Consider the following 10,951-nt stretch of genomic DNA (forward strand, 5'->3'; position numbering starts at 1 on the left):
GGTACACCTTAAATCTAGACAATTCTCTTTGTTAATTGTAGCTCCATAAAGCTGGTGGGGGGGGAGAAAATTTGCATTTTGGAAACAAAGGCTTCTTGGGTTCAAGTTCATTGATTTGCCTCCAATGCAGCCTGTAATCGAGAACAACTTGTTTCTCGTCACGAGTTTCATTATCATCAGGATGGATTAAACACTCAGCATACACGCTGTTAAGCATCTTAAAGACACTCAGGACGTGTGTCTTTGTGGCCACCCTGCAGATATGCGCGGTGAAACCTTGACGTCTCCGCTTGGGGAATCTCTGAGAAATGCATGAGGGATTTCAATCAATGGCTCAAATGGAGAGTGTGCAGATGGTCAAGCACTGAGAAATATTGGGCGGGCGGGAACAAATCATTTTGAGTCAGACCCAGTGGGAGGCATGCAATGTGGGCAACTTCTTAACGAATATAGACCCTCACCATCCCGTGCATTATTTACCCAGCTGCGCCTATTACTATTTCAATAATTTAAGGCAATTTGTTACAGGGCTAACTTGACTGATTGCAATCAATAAGCAAGAAGCCTTGAATCTGATGTAAACTGCTTCAGGAAACCAGCCGGTTTTTCTGGGGCAGCACAGTGCCCCTCCATTAACCCTTTCTGCCCCTGAAACATCTCAAGAAGGGTCTTAAGAGATGGATGTCGAAGGGTCCTCACTGTGCCCTCATCCAGCTGTGGGATACACTTGGCAGGTTCTTTTTGCTGTTGCTACTGGAAGCGTGGTCCAGGCATTGGTGGCTTCAGTTTTAGCATCAGCATCATCTGGACCGTGTTAGAAATGTGAGTTCTCAGGCCCCTCCCACCCCAGACCTACTGAATCAGAAACACTGGGAGGGGGCCCCATTAGCTGTGTTCTAACAAGCCTTCCAGATTGTTCTGGTGCCCACTCAAGTTTAAGAAGTTTGCCCACTGGACTCAGGCAAGACCAAATGTTAAGATAATAATAGAGAACGTAACTGGAGTTTAGCTTTAATATCCATCAAATGTGCTTGTATCGTGGTCCCCAAGATTATGAGCTGCAAGGCAACTGACTTCTCCACCCCTGATACCCACTCCCCCGCATGTGTCACTTCAGCATCCTCTCCACCATAGCATCCTGCATCCCTCAGGCTCTGCTCCACGGCTCCTGCGAGCAGAGCTCTCACTTTCACACCCCGCAGGGAAAGTTCTGGTTTTGCACATATTGCAACTGCCAGAATTGACAGAAGTGACATTTATTATAAAACGTGTATTTTGCTTTATCGCATCTCCCCGACGACTAACTATGACATTCTTTCCAACCCCCAAACAAATCTAGGAATAGAAAAAGTTCAGCAAGCAGTTTCTGGAAGAAGCATTTCTTGATTAGTGTCTCCTCTCTTATGATAGGGGAGTGACTCTTATTTCAAAAATTGAATTAATAGGCAGTATTTAGAACTGATCAGTATCTTAACCTACCCCCATCTTTACAACAAGAATAAGAGAGCTTCAGTATAGTTAATACACACATGTATCTAAAACAGCTTTTGTGAGCTATCATTCGCATACCATGCAACTTACCCATTTAAAGTGTATCCTTTGGAATTCCCTGGCCGCCCAGTGCTTAGGACTCACTGCCTTCACTGCCAAGGGCCCAGGTTCGACCCCTGGTCAAGGAACTAAAATCCCACAAGCTGTGTGGAGCAACCAAAAAATAAAAAAGAGAGAAAAGTATACAGTCTAAGCCACCCGGCTAGCTCAGATGGTAAAGCATGAGACTCAAACTACACAGGTCAGGGGTTTTTTGTATATTCTGAGAGTCATGCAACCATCACACTCTCAGTTTTAGAATATTTTCATCTTTCCCTAAACAAACTCTGAGCCCTTTATTCATCCCCACCCCCAATTCCCTCTTGCCCTGTAGCCCTAGGTAACCATGAATCCACTTTCTGTCTCTATGGATTTATCCATTCCAGACATTTCAATTATTTCATGTAAATGCGCTTCTTCAATATACAGTCTTCTGTAAATGGCTGATTTCCCTTAGCATAATGTTCATCCATCTTGTAGCGTCAATCGGAACTTTATTCCTTCTTTTTGGCCGAATCTCAGCACCGTTTTCCTTCCTGACTCCCTCCTCTTCACCCTGTCACTTAAGTTGGATTTTAGCTCCAGACTGTTGTGTGTGTGTTTATTTTTAAGAATCAAGAGTTATTTACATGTAGTTTCATCATCAGCATCCTTTCCCCTTTTTCTCTCCTCTGCTTCTCCTCCTTCTTCCCCCCTCCCTCCCCCTGAGGTGGGAAGCAGATTCTTGCACTGAGAGATTTTCGAGCAGTGAAAATAATTTTAATAGGGTAGTTTATTTAACTCAATATACATAAAATATTATTTAAACGTGTAATCAATATCCCAAATTATTAATATTTCATATTCTTTTATTCATACACGATCTTTGAAATGCAGTGTGTATTTGACACTTACAGCACATCTCAATTTCGGTGCAAAATCTGCACTAGAAATACTTGGCCTGCATTTGAATTTCATTAAGCTTAACTGTCAAAATTTTTTTCACAGAGTGTATCTCCCATATTGCACTATTTATCTAAAGTTAAAAATAAGAACTTGTAATTTTTCAAATTTTGAATCAACACATTTTTGATATTATTTGAAAGGTCTTATATTCTACAGGCAACGGTTTGGATCTTCATTGGAGATCTTTCACTCCTGCAGAATACATTTAAAAATTTTCTCTTCCTCATTTTAAGCAAAACTTCCATAGCTGAAATAACAATTTCTTTTACCATCTTTCCATCTAAAATTTTTTGTGTGTGTGTGTGCGCAAAAATCTAAACCATTTTATAGCTGGCCGAAGTTATAAACTCAGATTTGTTCAAATTTGTTTAAAAATCTTTGTTAGATACAATTCTGATATCTGATGACTAATTTTCTTGATTCTTTTCTGGCCATTGACAAGAAACTTCTTATAGAATTCTCTGTGTACTTGTTGAACATGTCTCTTAATAGTATCCACTTAATTGTCCTAATTTTTTGTTACACAACAGATTCTCATTTTACTCTGCTGCAATAAGTTGCATTTACTATTTGTTGTGAAATTTGCAGCATGCTTTCTTTTAGCTTCTTATTTTTTTTCTGCAAAAAATATTCATAAGCAAATTACAATGTCACATCATTGTGTAACAACATAATTAGAACTGAGTTAGTTCATTGATGCTGAGAAGATTGGTGATGAGTTTAATGCTAGAAAAAACACAAGCAGTTTGAATCTTGTTGCTGGGCATATTATGAAACCAAGCCCTATCAAGTGACTTTGTTAAGCGTTTCCCTCTTGCCTGCAACATGGGCTTCCCTTGTGGCTCAGATGGTAAATATCTGCCTACAATGCAGGAGACCTGGGTTCCATCCCTGGGTTGGGAAGATCCCCAGGAGAATGGAATGGCAACCCGCTCCAGTATTCTTGCCTGGAGAGTTCTATGGACAGAGGTGGGTTCTTGCTTGGAGGACTCTATGGACAGAGGTGGGCTACAGTTCTTGCATCCCAAAGAGTCAGACACGACTGAGCGACCATTACTTTCACTTCACTTGCCTGTGACACAGATTATAGCACACAAGACAGTGCTCTGTGCATCTCGAGTGCCTCAAAGAGGCATTTTCCTTTCCTCCCAAAGAGGAGTCTGCACGTCATCAGAGCAACATGGGTCCATGGCGCTCCTCGGCAGGGATTGAGGCGGGGCGGTGACCTGAGATCATGTGCCTTTGAAGACCTCTGCCATGCCTTCTGCTGCCATCCCTCACTCATGCTGGCCTCTCCAACCTTATGTATGTTTCTTTTTTTAATATTTATTTTTATTTGTTTAGTTGGCTGTGCCAGGTCTTAATTGTGGCACACAGGATCTTTGACCTTCGCTGCGGCATGTGGATCCTTAGTTGTGGCATGTGGGATCTATTTCCCTGACCAGGAATTGAACCCAGGTCCCCTGCACTTGGAGCACCGAGTCTTAACCACTGGACCACCAGGGAAGTCCCCTGTGGATGAGTTTCCTGATATAGGAACCTTTTCAACACACCCGGATATGGCCCCAGACCCAGCACTGCGCCTGCCCAAGGGTGTAAGCACAAGAGTGATTTGGGCTCCAAGGTGAGGCGTTAAGGGGACTACAGCTACACCATTGGGAGGAACACTTACTTCACAGACAGAGATCCTGGGGCTTAAACAGGTACAGTGACTTGTCTGAGGCCACAGGGAACGTGGGCAGGACCAGGGTTGAGGGCAGGTTCTCCTGATGAATGGTTTGCCCACCTTCCCACGTGTAGGGAACTTCGAATTTATTGCGGTTGCTTCCTTTCCTTCAATACCCTTTTTTACTTTTACTCTGAAACAAGCCTGCTTAATGCAAACCCCGGGGGTCATTCCATTGTGTCTACTCCCTTCTGGGATCGATGCCGTCACAGTTCTGTTCCACAGTCTTTAAGTTTCTTTCTGGTTCCAGCTGAGATTGGAACCGCCCACTGCCCCGACGCCAACCTCCAATTCCAGCCTTTGATCTGCAGACTCATGTCCGCCTGCATCATTTTTTTCTTGTATTTTACCTTAATTTTTATTTTTTTCCTTTGAGTCATTTTATTTTTATTCATTATTGGAGCCTAGCTGCTTTACAATGTTGTGTTAATTGCTGTACTCCACTGTACATTCACTGTACAGCAAAGTGAATCAGCTGTACGTATGCATATGTTCCCTCTTCCTTGGATTTCCTTCCCATTTAGGTCACACAGACCACTGAGTAGAGTTCCCTGTGCTACACAATAGGTTCTCATTAGTTACCTATTTGTACATAGTAGTGTTTATATGTCAATTCCAATATCCCAGTGCATCCCACACTCCTCCCCTTCCCCCTCGGCATCCATACGTTTGTTCTCCACATCTGTATCTCTATTTATGTTTTGCAAATAAGTTCCCCTATACCATTTTTCTAGATTCCACATATATAATAATATATGATACTTGTTTTTCTCTTTCTGACTTATTTCACTCTGTATGACAGACTCTAGGTCCATCCATGTCTCTACAAACGGCACAATTTCATTCCTTTTTATGGCTAATATTCCATTGTATGTATGTGCCGGAGAAGACTCTTGAGAGTCCCTTTGGACTTCAAGGAGATCAAACCAGTCAATCCTAAAGGAAATTAGTCCTGAATATTCATTGGAAGGACTGATGCTGAAGCTGAAACTCCAATAGTTTGGCCACCTGATGCAAAGAATCAACTCACAGGAAAAGACCCTGATGCTGGGAAGGCAGGAGGACAAGGGGGCAACAGAGGATGAGATGGTTGGATGGCATCACTGACTCTATGGATATGAATCTGAGCAATCCCTGGGAGACGGTGAAGGACAGGGAGGCCTGTAGTGCTGCAGTCCATGGGGTCCCATGCAAAGAGTGGGACACGACTTAGTGACTGAACAACATTTTATGTGCCACATTTTCTTTATCCATTCCTCTGCTGATGGACATACAGATAGCCAATAAACACATGAAAAGATGCTCAACATCACCAGTTATTAGAGAAATGGAAATCAAAACCAACTGCTTTCTTAACATCGATACACAGATGTCTCAAAATGTCTAACACAAGACTCTGATTGTCCATTGCCTACCAATGGTTCCTCCCTGTGCTCAGCCTTTTCCATCACATAAATGGCACCATAGTTCCTTCACTGCCTAGGGGAAGAATCAAGGAGACCTCCCTCACTCCTCTTTCTTTCATCCCCCACACTGGTGGACCCCAAAGGCACACTGGAAATCCATTCCCAGATTGTCACTTCCAACAGCTACCCCAGTCTAAGGCTCTTCCGAAGTTGCTGGACTTTATTTTTTTGGGCTCCAAAATCACTGCAGATGGTGACTGCAGCCATGAAATTAAAAGACACTTACTCCTTGGAAGAAAAGTTATGACCAACCTAGATAGCATATTCAAAAGCAGAGACATTACTTTGCCAACAAAGGTTCATCTAGTCAAGGCTATGGTTTTTCCAGTGGTCATGTATGGATGTGAGAGTTGGACTGTGAAGAAAGCTGAGTGCAGAAGAATTGATGCTTTTGAACTGTGGTGTTGGAGAAGACTCTTGAGAGTCCCTTGGACTGCAAGGAGATCCAACCAGTCCATTCTGAAGATCAGCCCTGGGATTTCTTTGGAAGGAATGATGCTGAAGCTGAAACTCCAGTACTTTGGCCACCTCATGCGAAAAGACTCTGATGCTGGGAGGGATTGAGGGCAGGAGGAGAAGGGGACCACAGAGGATGAGATGGCTGGATGGCATCATTGACTCGATGGACGTGAATCTGAGTGAACTCCGGGAGTTGGTGATGGACAGGGAGGCCTGGTGTGCTGCAATTCATGGGGTCGCAAAGAGTTGGACACGACTGAGTGACTGAACTGAACTGAACTGAAGTTGCTGGATCTACTACAATAACTCTTAGCTTGATCCTATAAAGGATTGAGTGTATACTGAAAACCCTTTCTTTCTGTAACTGCTAGATGGCCTGTTCAGAGTATGAACCAGAAAATGCCACTTTCTAGCTTCAATGCCCGTGATGGCCTCTGCCTGTCTCTAGAATGAAATCCAGGCTCCTTTTGGCTGTAAAGCACTCCCCAGTCTTTTCCAGGTCTGTCACCTCTCAGGAGAACAAGAGCTCTTTAGGCAGGGACTATTCTGTCCTGTCCGCCACTGATCCCATGTGTCCAGCACACTGTGGGAGCTTAGTAACTGTTGATTGACTGTCTAACTGGTTCTACTCCTGCCTCAGCCTTTTTGCTTCCTTGTCTGACCACTGGACCCCAGATCCATCACTGAACCTTGGGATTCCAGTGCTCAGATCAAAGGCTGACAGTGGTGCAGTGATTTTTGTGATGAATACACTCATTTGAAAATATCAATTCAAGGTATGTCTGTTATGATACCTTCCAAGGAACTATAGCATGGTAAAGTTTGGAATTTGTTGGGAAGAGTGGATTCTTCTCCTTCACTCCATCGCTCATTTTCATCTGAAAGCTCTGTTGTCCTCTGATTGGGGTCCTTTGAGCTTTGAAGACCGCATACTGTGTTTTGTCCAGAGGTCAAGCTGCAGCTCTTGAAGAAACCCCCACCTCCACCCCCACCCCGTGTAGATTACTTTAAGGTGAAACGAGCCTGGGAATGAAGAATGCTCTTCACGGTAGGAAGCCACTAACACTTCTGCATTTGAGAAGAAGAGTAAGCATCAAACCATTAAAATGCTCTGGCTAATGAAACGGAAGGAAAAAGAGCAGTGAGAGCAGCATTCTCTACACTCATAAATACCAAGCAGTGTTCCTAGGTGACCAGAGAAAATGCCTGGGGGACTCAGAGACCTTTTTGGGGCATAGTGGGTTCAGCAGGGAGGGAAGGGGTCTGTGCCATTTTCCCCTTCCCCTAAAGGGCAGGCTCCAGGGTTGCAAACTTTTGGGGAACGGTCCTTTAGCCCAGCCTTCTGATCTGCCCCTTGGGTTCTTGTCCACAGGGCTCTGCACATCCAGACTGGCTGCATTCTGAGGTTGGTCAGGGACTGTCCTGGGCAGAAGGGAAGCATCACTGATGAGGCAGGAACTCCTTCAAATCCTTAGTGAGAAGAGATTTTCTGAAAGCTGCTTAGATGCTGGGATTCAGCCAGGGGTAAAAATGAGGGGCTCACACTCGTACTGAGTGAGACCTGACTTAAGTCCTTAATAAGTGAAGGACTACAGGCATCTGATGACTGCCACGTTAGAGCAAAGCTCGAATGGCAGGGACACAGAGGATGGGGAGATCAACACGGAGGGCAGGGAAAGGAGTCAGACAAGGGGCCCAGGTAAACAGACAGCCTGGGTGAGGGCCTGGGGCTGTGAAGCATCTTGGGGAGCTGCAGACAGAGCTGTCTGGCTGGAGCATCGGGTTTGGAAGCAAAGTTTACCCTGGAAGGTCAGTGCTGGGTTGGTCAGTGCAGGATCGGGTCTGCATTTTAGAAAAGAGCAGTCTGGCCACAAGGTGAAAAGCAGATTGGGGAGGAAATGAGGGGTCAGAAGATATGTGCATCCCCAGTGTCCACTATTTACAAAAGCTAAGACATGGAAGCGACCTAAACTTCCATCAACAGGGGAATGGATGAAGAAGATGCGGTGTGTATATGTATACACACACACAATGGAATACTACTAGCCATAAAAGGATGAAATAAAGTCATTTGCAGCAACATGGATGGACCTAGAGATTATCATACTGAGTGACTTATGTCAGACGCAGACAAAAACCATGTGATACCACTCACATCTGGGCTTCTCAAGTGGCTGAATGGTAAAGAATCTACCTGCCAATGCAGGAGACACAGGTTCGATCCCTGGGTCAGGGACTTTCCCTGGAGGAGGAAATGGCAGTTCACTTCAGTTTTCTTGCCTGGAAAATCCCGCAAACAGAGGAGCCTGGTGGGCTACAGTCCATGGGGTCGCAAAGAATCGGATGGGCCTGAGCACACACGCAGCACTTACAGGCGGAATCTAAAAAGAAAATACTAATGAACGTATTTGAAAACAAATCTACGGTCACCAATGGGGAAATGTGGGGGAGGGATAAATCGAGAGTTTGGGATTAACGTATACACGCTATATAAAACAGGTAATTAACAAGGACCTACTGTATAGCGCAGGGAACTATACTCAATATTCTGTAATAATCTACATGAGAAAAGGATGTGAAAAAGAGTAGATATATGTATACATATAACTGAACCACATTGATGTACACCTGAATCTAACACAACAGTGTAAACCAACTATACCCCCAATATAAAATACAAAATTAAGTTAAAAAAGAAGACTGATGGTCTAACCCGGCCAAGGCTGCAGCGGGGTACAGAGGAGTGGATGACAGAGGTATCAAGCATTTAGGATCAGCAGGTGGTGGTGGGTTGGTTATAGGAAGAGTTGAGAATAATTTTCATGAACATGGCACATAGCTTTTTCCAAATAGATGGGGACAGGGATTGTGGTTAGAGGATCAGATTTCAGGAGAAGATAGAGTTTGGTTTTGGACACACGAGTTTGAGGTGTCTGCAGGTCACCTGAGGATGCTCTGAAGGTAGGGTGCTCTAGTTTGGGGTTCAAAAACATTATCCCATTTTAGACATAGGTTCAGACCTAGGGACCATCAACTTCAGAGCAGAAACGGAAGCCAATAATGGATGAGATTGCCCAGGGAGATTACAAATATAGACACTGGGCTGGATCGACCAACGGGGCTTGCATGTTAGATTTCTCACATCCAGTGCCCTGGTGGCATGGAGAGGCAGCTAAATCCCTGGTAACCAGGTGAGAAACTGTTTCACTCTGAGGGTCAGCTGTGGACCTGCATATAAGCCTTGCTATGATGTTTAGGACACTGGGGAAGCAGGGTCACAGCTTCCCAGTAGAGGGATGGGGGTTTGAATTCAGTGTATTCAGTCTGAGTTGGGTGAGAGGGGAATGAATATCTAAATGAAGAGACCCTAGTGGCTAAACCTTGGGCCTGTGGGGCCCAGATCATTTGAAACAAATCATTGAAATCAAAGGAGACTTGCTCCCCTTGCCACGTAGCTGAGCTCTTGCTTCTTTCCGAGGTTGGAGCTGCACTGGTTTTGTCTGGAGTGGAGAATAAGACAAGTTGGTAAATACTCAGGAGGCACTGATGAGCTATTGATATTCTTAACCTAAGCAGCCAGCAACATGTCAACAGTCAATAGCTTTTCCCACCAGTTTAATCATCGCCATCTGCTCCATCTCACGTGCCCTTACTCTTCAGTGCTAAGTGTGATGAGCCTGAAAAGAGACACGTGGAATGTTGCTTTGTCACCAAAGAAAAATCCTACTGAGTTCAGGACTAAAAGAAGTGCCATTGTTGATTGCAAGATGAGTGTGGGCAGAGGAAGGCTTGAGCTTCCCTGTGACAACAGCCCCCAGAGGAGAAGAGGGCAGGGGATGTCCCTGTAAACAGTGACCAGGAGGCAAGGTGCTGGGACTTCATGCCAAAAAGTTGCCTGGGCAAGTAAGGGGCAGAGCAAGGTCAGGCACTGTTCAGCTGCTAAGAGGATCATGGTCAACTGCAACTCCAGCTGGTAAGTAAAGCAATGCCATGGGTGCGTGTTACTGAGATGCCTGGCCGGCATCAGGCACGACTGGATACAATGCTCAGGTGTACCAGACTTCGTCTCTCACCTCTTTCTTCTTCCTTTCGTGTGACTCTGCTGTTGGACAGGTTTTTCACACACAGTGGCTGCCAGCAGCTGTGGCTTCTTTCGTCCAGCTTTACAACGATATTAGCTGAAAGTTCCGGCTGAAGTTCCAGCACTGAATCTAACTGGTGTCCGTAGGACCTCTTGTCCATGCCCAAACCAATCACCATAGCTGCAAGGATGGACGCTTGGATAGATCTGGCTTGAGTTGGTGTTTCCTTGTTGAGATGGGGAGAGATGGAGATAGCCCCAACACAATGATATAGAAGGGCATGAGAATGGCGGAGGTGTTTCCCCAAAGAATAGTGGGTCCCTGGATGAGTTGAATGAGTAAAAGTCAAACAGGTGGGAGTCTTGCAATGAGTTGTGGAAGTGTCTGGTAGCAGAAAGCTTTGAGTTGCATCGTAATTCTGGCCATCACTCCATTCACAAGAGGACCCTAGTGTCATGAGGTGGGGAGCTTGCTGGGGGCAGGTGGGGCCCCAGTCGTGTCCGACTCTGTGCGACCCCAGAGACAGCAGCCCACCAGGCTTCCCCATCCCTGGGATTCTCCAGACAAGAACACTGGAGTGGGTTGCCATTTCCTTCTCCAGTGCATGAAAGTGAAAAGTGAAAGGGAAGTCGCTCAGTTGTGTCCGACTCTTAGCGACCCCATGGACTGCAGCCCACCAGGCT

The sequence above is a fragment of the Bos grunniens genome, chromosome 21, assembly GCF_055505025.1.
Source record: "Bos grunniens cultivar Pamir isolate PY7600 chromosome 21, Bosgru_T2T1.0, whole genome shotgun sequence".
NCBI lineage: Eukaryota > Metazoa > Chordata > Mammalia > Artiodactyla > Bovidae > Bos > Bos grunniens.